This window comes from Nuphar pumila, chromosome 4 (genome assembly GCF_984573655.1).
Source record: "Nuphar pumila chromosome 4, dmNupPumi1.hap1.1, whole genome shotgun sequence".
Taxonomy (NCBI): domain Eukaryota; kingdom Viridiplantae; phylum Streptophyta; class Magnoliopsida; order Nymphaeales; family Nymphaeaceae; genus Nuphar; species Nuphar pumila.
This window is the reverse complement of record NC_143252.1, coordinates 26,148,060-26,158,410: the sequence shown is the minus strand read 5'-3', so window position 1 is coordinate 26,158,410 and position 10,351 is coordinate 26,148,060. Positions and strand designations below refer to the sequence as shown.

Sequence of the window (10,351 nt, the reverse complement as noted above, 5' to 3'; positions counted from 1 at the left end):
TGTAAAAACTTTTAAAAAGATAAAATTAGAAAAATATATATAACTAAAGTACAAACCAATGTTGTCAGTATCAGTATCGGCCCTGAATCGTTGGGCCACCGATTTAACTGTATCGACCCATACCGATACTCAAGTGAATCATTTTGTATCGGCCAAAAAATAATAAAAAATATTATGTATCAAAGTATATCAATAAAATAACCATATTTCCGTGATAATTTATAAATATCTTGATTTTTTAGAATTATATCAATATCATCTTAAAATTACAATTTTTTTTTCTACTTTCACCGGGTGTGCGGGGATGCCTTTAACTGGTGGGCTATATAAGAGCTTGTGTGTTGGTGATCGCTCGCAGAGGCCAGACCCATTAAGTGATCCGATTCTCGGCAAAAATTCATCGTCGTCGAAAAAAAAGTAACAATGTTTTCGGAGTATCACCAAAATACCACCAACATTTGTTAGCTTTAGTGCTATAAACAGTAAACGAGAGACAGGTGGGGTGGACATCAGACAAGGTACTCGGGTCCGAGTTTGGGCTGGTTTGAGAGACCGTGCCATTCTCCAAGCTGGGCTTAAGTTGACCGAGTTTGAGCGTCACTATTATTCTATTACCATTAGGTGTACTAAGCGGCGTTTGGTTCGCCGTATGGACTTAGTAGGACCAGGACGCCTGTTTCTCCGAATGGGGTGAGTCCAAGAAAGAGTCAATGGCAAATCTGTCAATGGACAGGAGCAGTTTAGTTATTATTCAAAACGTTAATTCAAGGTTGGTTCAGGTGGAGATGTGACTTGTGACCCCCTAACCGTCCTCTATATAAACCCTTCCAGTCTCTTTCGACACCATCCCGATACCTTCCACTCGAAGAGAGAGAGAGAAAGAGAGATGATGAAGAAAATAACGATACTCAAACTCTTCTCCTCCAGAGAAAGAGAAAGAGGAGAGGCCGATCCTTCAACCGCCACCACCACCGCCACCTCCTCCTCCTCCAACGGCTCAGCCTCGCCTATCCATTCCCTCATCGCTCCGGAGACCCCTCTCCGCCTCAACGCCTTCAAGGTGCAGCAGATCCTCGCGAGCGCGGAGGCGATCGTCTCCAAGTGGGATCCGAACGCCTCTGCCTACGCGAAGATCACCTCCCTCTGGTACGAGAGTCGCCAGGAGGCGAAGGAGTACCTCCTTTCGGTGAGCAACCTCCAGAGCGCCATGCATTTTCTGGCCGCCAAAGACCTCTCCTCGCCGGACCTCGTCCGGGCGCAGATCGTCATGCAGACCGCCATGAAGCGGCTCGAGAAGGAGTTCTTCCATATCCTCGACGCGAATCGTGATTTCCTCGACCCGGAGTCGGTCTCTAGTCGGTCGTCCACGAGTACGGTGGAGTTCGATGACGATAACTACTACGACGACGAGATCAGGGAGGTCGGGAAGTCGATCGGCGAGGTGGAGCGGGCGTCGTCGCTGGCCATGGCTGACCTCCGCTCTATCGCCGAGTGCATGATCGGCTCCGGGTACGGGAAGGAGTGCGTGAAGATCTACAGGACCATCAGGAAGTCGATCATTGACGAGGGGCTCTATCGCCTTGGGATCGAGCAGCTGAGCTCGTCCAACATAAAGAAGATGGATTGGGATCTCATGGAGATGAAGATCAAGGGTTGGACTCGCGCCGTAAAGATCGCCGTCAAGACTCTCTTCTCCGGCGAGCGCGTCCTCTGCGATCACGTATTCTCGGCGTCCCAGTCCGTCCGGGAATTGTGCTTCTCCGATATCACGCGGGAAGGAGCGTGCCTGCTCTTCGGCTTCCCGGGGGCCGTCGCCAAGGGGAAGAAGTCGCCGGAGAAGATGTTCAGGATGCTCGATCTATACGACGCGATCGCGGAGCTCTGGCAGGACATCGAGTCCATCTTCTCGTATGAGTCGTCCAGCTCCGTCCGAGACCAGGCCATCTCGTCGCTGATCAAGCTTGGCGAGGCCGTGAGGATGATGCTGACTGATTTCGAGGCGGCGATTCAGAAGGTTTCGTCCAAGACACTCCTTCCCGGGGGCGGCCTCCACCCTATGACGCGCTACGTCATGAACTTCCTCTGCCTCCTCACCGATTACCGTGAAATCCTCGCCGATATTATTGCCGAGTGGCCGATCAAGGGCTCCCTTCTGGAGGATATCGCAGTATGTCTCGAAGACGATCCGATCGCCGTCCGGTTCGCGTGGCTCATACTCATCCTCCTGTGCAAGCTCGACGTCAAAGCCGACCTCTACCGAGACGTCCCTTTCTCCTACCTCTTTCTGATGAACAACCTACAGTACGTCGTCAGGAAAGTGCAGGGCTCCGACCTCCACTACGTCCTCGGTGACTCCTGGGTGCGAATGCACGCCGAGAAGCTCCTGCTGTACACCGCGAGCTACGAGAGGGTGGCCTGGAGCAAGGTCACGGCGGCTCTGGAGGAGTTCCCGGCTACGATCGACGGCAAGAGCGTGAGTCAGTCGTTCAGGCGGTTCAACTCGGTCTTCGAGGAGGCGTACCAGGGGCAGACCTCGTCGGTCGTGACGGACAACCGTCTCAGGGAGGATTTGAAGGTGTCAATCGCGCAGAAGGTCGTCCCGGCCTATCGCTCCTTCTATGGACGGTTCAGGGTCTTCTTGAGGGGGGGAGGGCGAAGCCGAGGGAGTAATCAGGTTCTCGCCCGAGGATCTGGAGAACTACATCTCGGACCTCTTCTGCAGGAGCGGGAGCGGGAGCGCCCTTTCCTCCGTACGCTCACAATATTCTTCTCAGTGAACTTCCTCGGGCTTACCACTGGAACTTCGGACTTTGTTGATATACGGCTTTTGTGTACAGAAAAAGACAAAAGAGAATGTGAAGGCGTATAAAACAAAGTTTATTTGTTTAATCAAAAAATATAATTTTCGTGGGGTGGACGGAAAGTCTTTGTTCATGTAATACATAAAAGGCATAGAATATTTTCATGTTTTTTTTGCACACAAAGCCCGTTGGATTATGAGGAATTAAATATTGAGTTTTTTATTGATATTATATGTGGAGTACACAGACATTTAATGTGGTTGCGACGGTCTGGGTGTTCCTGGGTTTCCACTGAGCGCCGCGTGGCGCTCAGTGTAATGTACGGAAAACCGTACACCAGCCTGCAGGATGTTTCTGTAGGGGGGGGGGGCACTGAGCGTCACGCGGTGCTCAGTGGCAACCCAGGTACAGTCGTGTTTATGGGGGAAACATATAACCTGCCCGCGTTCATAAATGTAAAGTCTGGAATTTTGAAGATTGTGAGTGGGAGACAGCAGCCAACTAACTTGGAAAATGTGAACGGGCTCGGGGATACCTTTGCACGCACTTTACAAAAAGTGATTCTCACCTTTTTGAATCTGTCTATCTAGTCGAGGACTCCAAGTCACTTCCCCCGCCTCGTGATTCCCTTTCTTGTTAAATTGAAGATTCATCCTGAGAATCATTCTCTCGTGATTAGTTTCAGGCAATTTTCTTGAAAAATTCTCGAGTTTGCATTTCTTTTCTTTCATAAATTGGGTGAAAAAAACATCAAATCATCATGTTACTAAAGTATCGCACAAATCAGCCCTAGTTTTTCCGGCCACCCATCATTTTTTATGTCAAAATCCTTTCATACCTCTTCCTCTCTTCTCCTGAAATTATTCTCATGAAAAAACTGATCTGGTAGTATTTTTCAGAAATCTGTACTCATTGGCATGATTCATTTTCATGAGAACGAAACAAACCGGAGATAGAACGTCATAAGTTCAAAACCGAAGGTCTTGCCATAATTAATGTCAAAGCTGGATGTACTCCAGGAGCACAAGGGGTAGACCTGATCAAGGGTTTCATCTAGGGGAGTCAATGGGTCGGGTTTGGTTCGGACCCAGTTAAAACCTGAACCTGATTTTTAGGTATGGTATCTGGTCAGACCCAGGTCTAATCGGATCCACTATAAGAAAAGCATATCCAGACCCGATAAGAACTATATGAATCAGACCCGGTAAAGCCATACTTTTTATCATTTTTACATTTAAAAAATGAAGGTCTTAATCGAAACTCGGGTCGAATCTGGGTCTGGTATAAAATCTCACAAACTATACTCGGTCCATGTATTAATTAGCAGACCTTCGGTTCTGGACCCGGGTCTTAATTGGATCTTCTTATTTATCACCATACCCAGACCTTGTAATGTTTGGTTCGTGTTGGGTCAGGATATACCCGATCCGTTAACACTCCTACTTTCATCAACTGGAGGACAGCCATGATAGGGTATTTTCGGTTGGATTATGCAAAAAGAAAAAACCCATATGCATGTGCCAAGTGGCTTGCATATGTGAGTCGAGTAGTTAACGATGTCAAGTCAGACGAGTTTGTTTGGTGGGTCTGGTCTGGACTTGGTTATACAAGAAGAGTTGAGTGATTCATTTTTAATTGTGAGACCCGGGTTGGATTCAATGCCAACCCAAATTGGGCCCTGTCCAATACAGAAGGTTAGCACTTATCCACAGCGTATCATGATCCTATGCATTGATTGTAGCCGGATCCTACTTATCCGAATCCAAATTTTGAACCTAGAAGTACGAATTCGTATCCAAATTCAAACCACATCTGATGAAGTTAGCTTAACGCTAATCATATATGGTAATACGATATCAAGTAAAAACAGTTCCAGAGCAGGCTCCTCATTTACAAAGCTCGAACAGTTCAGATTTGATCCAAACGCGAACATAGATCTGCCAGAAAAAAAAATGATCCAAGCCTGTCCACAAACACTGAATCTGATCTCGATACATGTTCAGATCTTGTATTAAGATCCGTACCATGATCCAAAGTTGACTTTATTCAATTTAATTAGATCAGATCCAGACCCAAATGCAGATCTAGATCAACCATGATCCACCTGCATCAGCCCAATTTTCGCTGCTACTTGAGCGGCCATTAATATCGTGGCACCTGATACGACAATCTAGGGCTGGTAAACGAGCTTATGAGTTGAAGCCCAGCTTGAGCTTGGGTCGAACTGAGCAGCTCGAGCTCACGATGATCACTGATTCAGGCAAGCTGAGCTCATTTAAAAGAATGTATAGTCTTTTTTTTCTTGTTAACGATAAGAAAGGATCACCAACCACCCCTTATCCAACCCACATGTTTCTAGCAACTTTTTACATCATTGTCTTTTTTTTTAATAATCTTAAGGGAAAAACCCTACATCACCAAACACATAATGGTTGGCCTCTGGTTAGGCTCCCCTGGACAACCAGGGAGTACACCCAACTTCGAGCTTGAGGCAAGAGACGCCACCCATGTGTTTCGAATTTGTGATATCCTGTCAACATGTGTTTCTCGTTTTTCAAAAACTCACTAGAAATTGAAAAAAATCCATAATTCTCGCATTTTTTTGGCAAAATCTTGGAAATAAAAAATTAATTACAAAATATAAAAATTATTTTTAAAGAAAATATTAATAAAAATTATTTAAAAATAAAAATATAGGATTTTTTCATGATAAATAGCAGTTCAAAACATAAATATCGTGTTTAAATCATGGTATTTATGTTTTTTCATAAATCTCGCGATATTTTGAAAATCTCGCAAGAAATTGCCGTTTTAAACTTTCAAGCAATTTCTCGCGAGATTTTCATAAATCTGGCGATATTTGTCACACTGCAATCACATTGTACATTTTGCTGTGAGCTGTGGTGCCCAACAAAAGATAGTCCACAGCGGCTCACTAAAGTGTATGTGATTGCACTTGATCTGACGTCCTAGTTGCTAAGGACATACGTACGTGGCTTTCTTTTGGTGAGCCTTTTCCTGTTTTTTCTTTCCCACTAATTACATCACACAACTGGGTAAAACAATATCACGTAGAGTCACCTTCTTCTTTTCTTTCATTTTCACAACGAAAATGTTTTTAATTTGACCTTGTGATTATTCAAAAAGTAGTTTGATTGATGCTTGGCTTGAAAGTTTTTCCTTTTTTTTTTCTTTTTTTAAAGGCAAACCGGGGGTTAGGCAGACCCCTACTAGTTATACAACTATATCATAGGGGTTTGAACCTGCAAAGTCTCATCACATGCATATGATCCTTTTCCTGTTTTTTCTTTCCCACTTACATCACACAATTGCGTATATAAAACAATATCACGTTGTCACCTCCTTTTCCTTCATTTTCACAACGAAAATGTTTTTAATTTGACCTTGTGATTATTCAAAAAATAGTTTTATTGATGCTTGGTTTGAAAGTTTTTGTTTTTTTAAAGGCAAGCCGGGGTTAGGCAGACCTGTACCAGTTATACAACTATATCAATGGGTTTTGAACCTGCAAAGTCTCATCACAAGGTGACCTGCACTAGCTGCTCCTACTTGACAAGCGATGAAAGTTTTGAGCACATTAGTTTTCAGAATCTATGGGAATTTTTTTTCTCACCAAATTAAGCCCGCTCATGTGGCAGGCGATAAAATACAACCAAGATACCATGAAATACGGGCTGACGATGCTTATAGTCTGGCTTGGTGCGTTGCTTTTAATATAACTGACGGAATCGGCTATAGTCTGTTTGCAGCAAATATAGTGTTGTTAACGCACCTACACATGACTTACAAATATAGAAAACTCCTACTGGTTTCATACAAACAAAATTACTGATCATGTTGCATTGTGAGAATTCATTCCACATTCATTTCAGGTCCTCCAGGAGTGATTCACTAAGTTTGCGCCCAACTTCGTCGGTGGATGTTCTACTGAAATGAATAAGGACATTAAAATTACGGGATTAAAATTAAATTATATAGTACACAACACAAATTGCAAAAAAACGACATGAAAGAGACGATGTGTAGACAATATACGCATGATTCGCCATTGTTGGTCGTGTAGTTGTCTTCGTCTGCCTCACCGTCCACAATTTTCTATGTGGGATCGAGGAACTCTAGGTTTATGATGGAACCGTCGGTTTGATTGTTACTGGTTCACGAAGTATAAAATAATCACACTGTCCAGTACCTGTGCGACTATTTATGACCCAAAAGATCTACTACTCAACCAACATGATCAATGAATAATGTACGACAACTAAAAAATTTATGGTTATCCGTTGGAACTTTGTAATTCGACTACATATTCGGTGCATAGCGAGTTGTGGGTATCGCGGGAAAGCGATTTGTGCTGTAATACTCGGCCTTTGTAAACGGTGTTAGTCAACACCGAATCGCGCTGTCAAACGATAGTAGTATAAAATGCGATTGTTAGAAATTGTGGAGTACCACTCATACTTGCACTTCCACTGTTAAAGCGAACAAAGCTCCCCTTGTAATAGATCAAGAGGTTTACTTACCGCTTAAGAAATGAAGTGAGGAAGAGAAAAGAGACATTGATTAGCCTTTTATTTATAATATATGGCTACATGTTTTCACAAGATAACAATAATGATTTCAAAAGGCAATCGGAGGTGCTGGAGAAGAAGTTGAATCGACGCTACGTCATAGCTTTACCAACTAACATCGGTAAATTGACCAGAATTTCTTCTTTGTTCCATGGTTGAACTCTCTTCGTCCAGGCATGGCGCCAAAGAAGTGTAAGCTTCGATTAGTGCTTATCGCTTGGAGCTGTGTAAGTAGACTTCGTATTCGTTGCATAGCCAATTGTGGAAGTCGATTCCTGACATCACTGAAAGGCTATTTGTGGTTATCGTTGAATAGCGATTTGTGGCATCGCAACATAGTGATTTGAGGGTATTGTTCGACTGCCAATCTAAGCGGGATGAGAAACGTTGTTCAAGTAAGGTTTCTTGGGGCATTGATCAAGGTTGTGCTTCATTTTATGATCTAAGTAGGCTATCACTTGCGCGGTGATAGCTTACTCAGATCATAAAATGAATCACAACCTTTATCAATGCCACAAAAAAACTTACTTGAACAACCTTTCTCAGCCCGCTTAGCTTGACATTCGAACAATACCCTCAAATCACTATGTTGTGATGTCACAAATCGTTATTCAACGATAACCACAAATCGTCGTTCAGTGATGTCAGGAATCGACTTCCAGCGGAAGCCACAAATCGCTATCTCTCGATTTAAGCAAACCCAACAACGGACCGCAAGTCGTCAATGACAAATCGGTATAAACTCTTAACAAATCCGACATTGTTGACTTCGGGTCATGCAAAGATGCATGACAACTACATTAATAGCCCACACGGGATTTCTGCGTCTCATACCTATCTGTCGAATACATCAGAGCCTGTCATGAAAAAGAAAATATAAGACACTGTATTAAGTTTCACAACAAAAGCATACCTCCTCACAGCATTGATTACATACCAAAAGACTTGTAAAACTCAAGCGATCGTTGCCGGAAATCTGGTCGGGAGGAATGGAGGTTTCAACATTTGCTGGTACTTCTGTAGAGTATTGTTGCATGTTGGTCATTACACGAGTTAGAAATTCACAAACTTCACGTAATGGGAAGCAATATAATGTCTTACATACCTGTTCATTCGAAGGACTTTGTTGTTTTTTATTACAGGTTGGTTGTTTCTTAGTCCTTTTCTTGCCAACCAATTCTAGTGCACCCTTTGCCCTCCGACGACTGCGATCAAAGGCAGGTTTTCTTTTGATGCCCTTCACTTCATGAATATGTCCATCATAATCAACAACGTTCACTACTGACTTGTTGAAGATAATGTTTACGCTTCGGCGCAACTTTTCGAGAGTGTCAAGTGAAACATGATCTTCACCTACGTTGTTCGTTCCCATTATCTTCGGCTGGTATTCATTCGCTGCAACGGACTTAAGGTGAATTAACTCCACGTTTTCAAGTAACTGCATTGCAGCTTTTCTCACACATACATAGCCTTCTTCACTTCTCGATGCCAAATATGCAACATGCATGAATGACCTACACAGTTGTTGGTAACGAGAGGCTATGCAGCACTTCTCGTCAACACCAGATTTGCTCGCATTGTCCATAACGAGCATTTCAATCTTTGTGCGTCTCTTCCATCTTCGCATTACGTAAGACTCAGATATTTCTTGTATCTTCTCTTGATTGAGTGCCTTTAATGCATGACAATATAGAATACCTTTGAATTCATACATTTTGCACGAACATGCAACTCTTTCGTTGTCAACATTGTACGTGACATGTGCTTCTTGCCTTTCGTGATGCTTTTCGCCCTGCCATAAAATATGGTATTTGTGCATATTATCGGTTTGCACGAGTCCTTTTATTTTGCAATTCATGACATGTAACACCTCTTTCTTGATCCATTCAAATACAGTTAGTGTATACAGAGTTGCAGGTCGCCTCAATATCTTCATGCCAAAAGTTAGAGGTCGTGTATTGAAGCATTTCACGTCTTGTTCAAGCTCAATCTGTCTTAGACCGTCTACAAATAATTCATATTGTTCCATGAAATGAAACATTGTTAAACATGAATACAGGGTTTTCTTCAACGTGACATGCATAGATTCTGCTCTTTGTGTGCTTATCATACCTGCACAAAAGTATTGTCTTCCATATACCAATGCCCACTTCTCTTTTTCTGCATATAAATTTTGTAACTACAGACAGTCAATAAGGTCGTATGTCTTAATCATTTGCTCTCAATCTGACTTAAAGGTGACCTCGTCTACGCTATGAAGTACACACCTTGTAAATTTTTTGTCAAACCCTGTATTCTGATTAAATATGTGTGATCATCGCAAAATTTTTTCTATTCTCTTGTGGTTTCTCTCTCTTCCTTCTCTTTCCCTTTTCTGACCTCTATTTTCCTCCTTTTTGAAGGGAGAAAAATAAAAGAAAGAAAAGAAAGAGAGAAGATAAAAGAAAGAAAGAGAGAGAGAGAAGAGAAATTATTTTGCGCGGTCTCACTTGACCTTTATTTGAAAATATTTAGCAAATAACTCACCTCCGTTTTGAAAATTTGCGGAAAAAATGGAGAGACGGGATTCGCTCGTCGGTACGAGGTTCGACCGTTCCTGACGCCTTTACCAGGGGTAATCGAACCAAGGATCGAATCTATGTCTTTTGCTTTGCCTAAATATAATCTAAGGATTTAATCTAACTCTAAATGCACGAAGAATCATGCTTGTGCAATGCAAGAATGTATGCTCTTTTGAAAAGAATGTTTTGGAAATTTCCAAGTATTCTGAGATGAACTTGGTAAGGGAATGAAAAAATGTTTGAATTTAACTTTAGAACTTGAGATAGATCAGAGGAGTTCTAAGTTTTTAAAGTAAATCAGGATTGAAAGGATAAATGAGAAAGAATGAAAGGAAATGAAATTTAAAAGTCAGAAAATGGATTTTGAACTTGAAATTGAATTTTAGGAAAGGAAATGAAT

General features: G+C 42.5%; 1 pseudogene; it reads left to right on the top strand.

Moving 5' to 3' along the window:
- The first annotated feature begins 886 nt into the window (after nucleotides 1-886).
- LOC149839706 (exocyst complex component EXO70H1 pseudogene) lies at nucleotides 887-2,777 on the top strand (annotated as a pseudogene).
- Nucleotides 2,778-10,351: the final 7,574 nt, after the last annotated feature.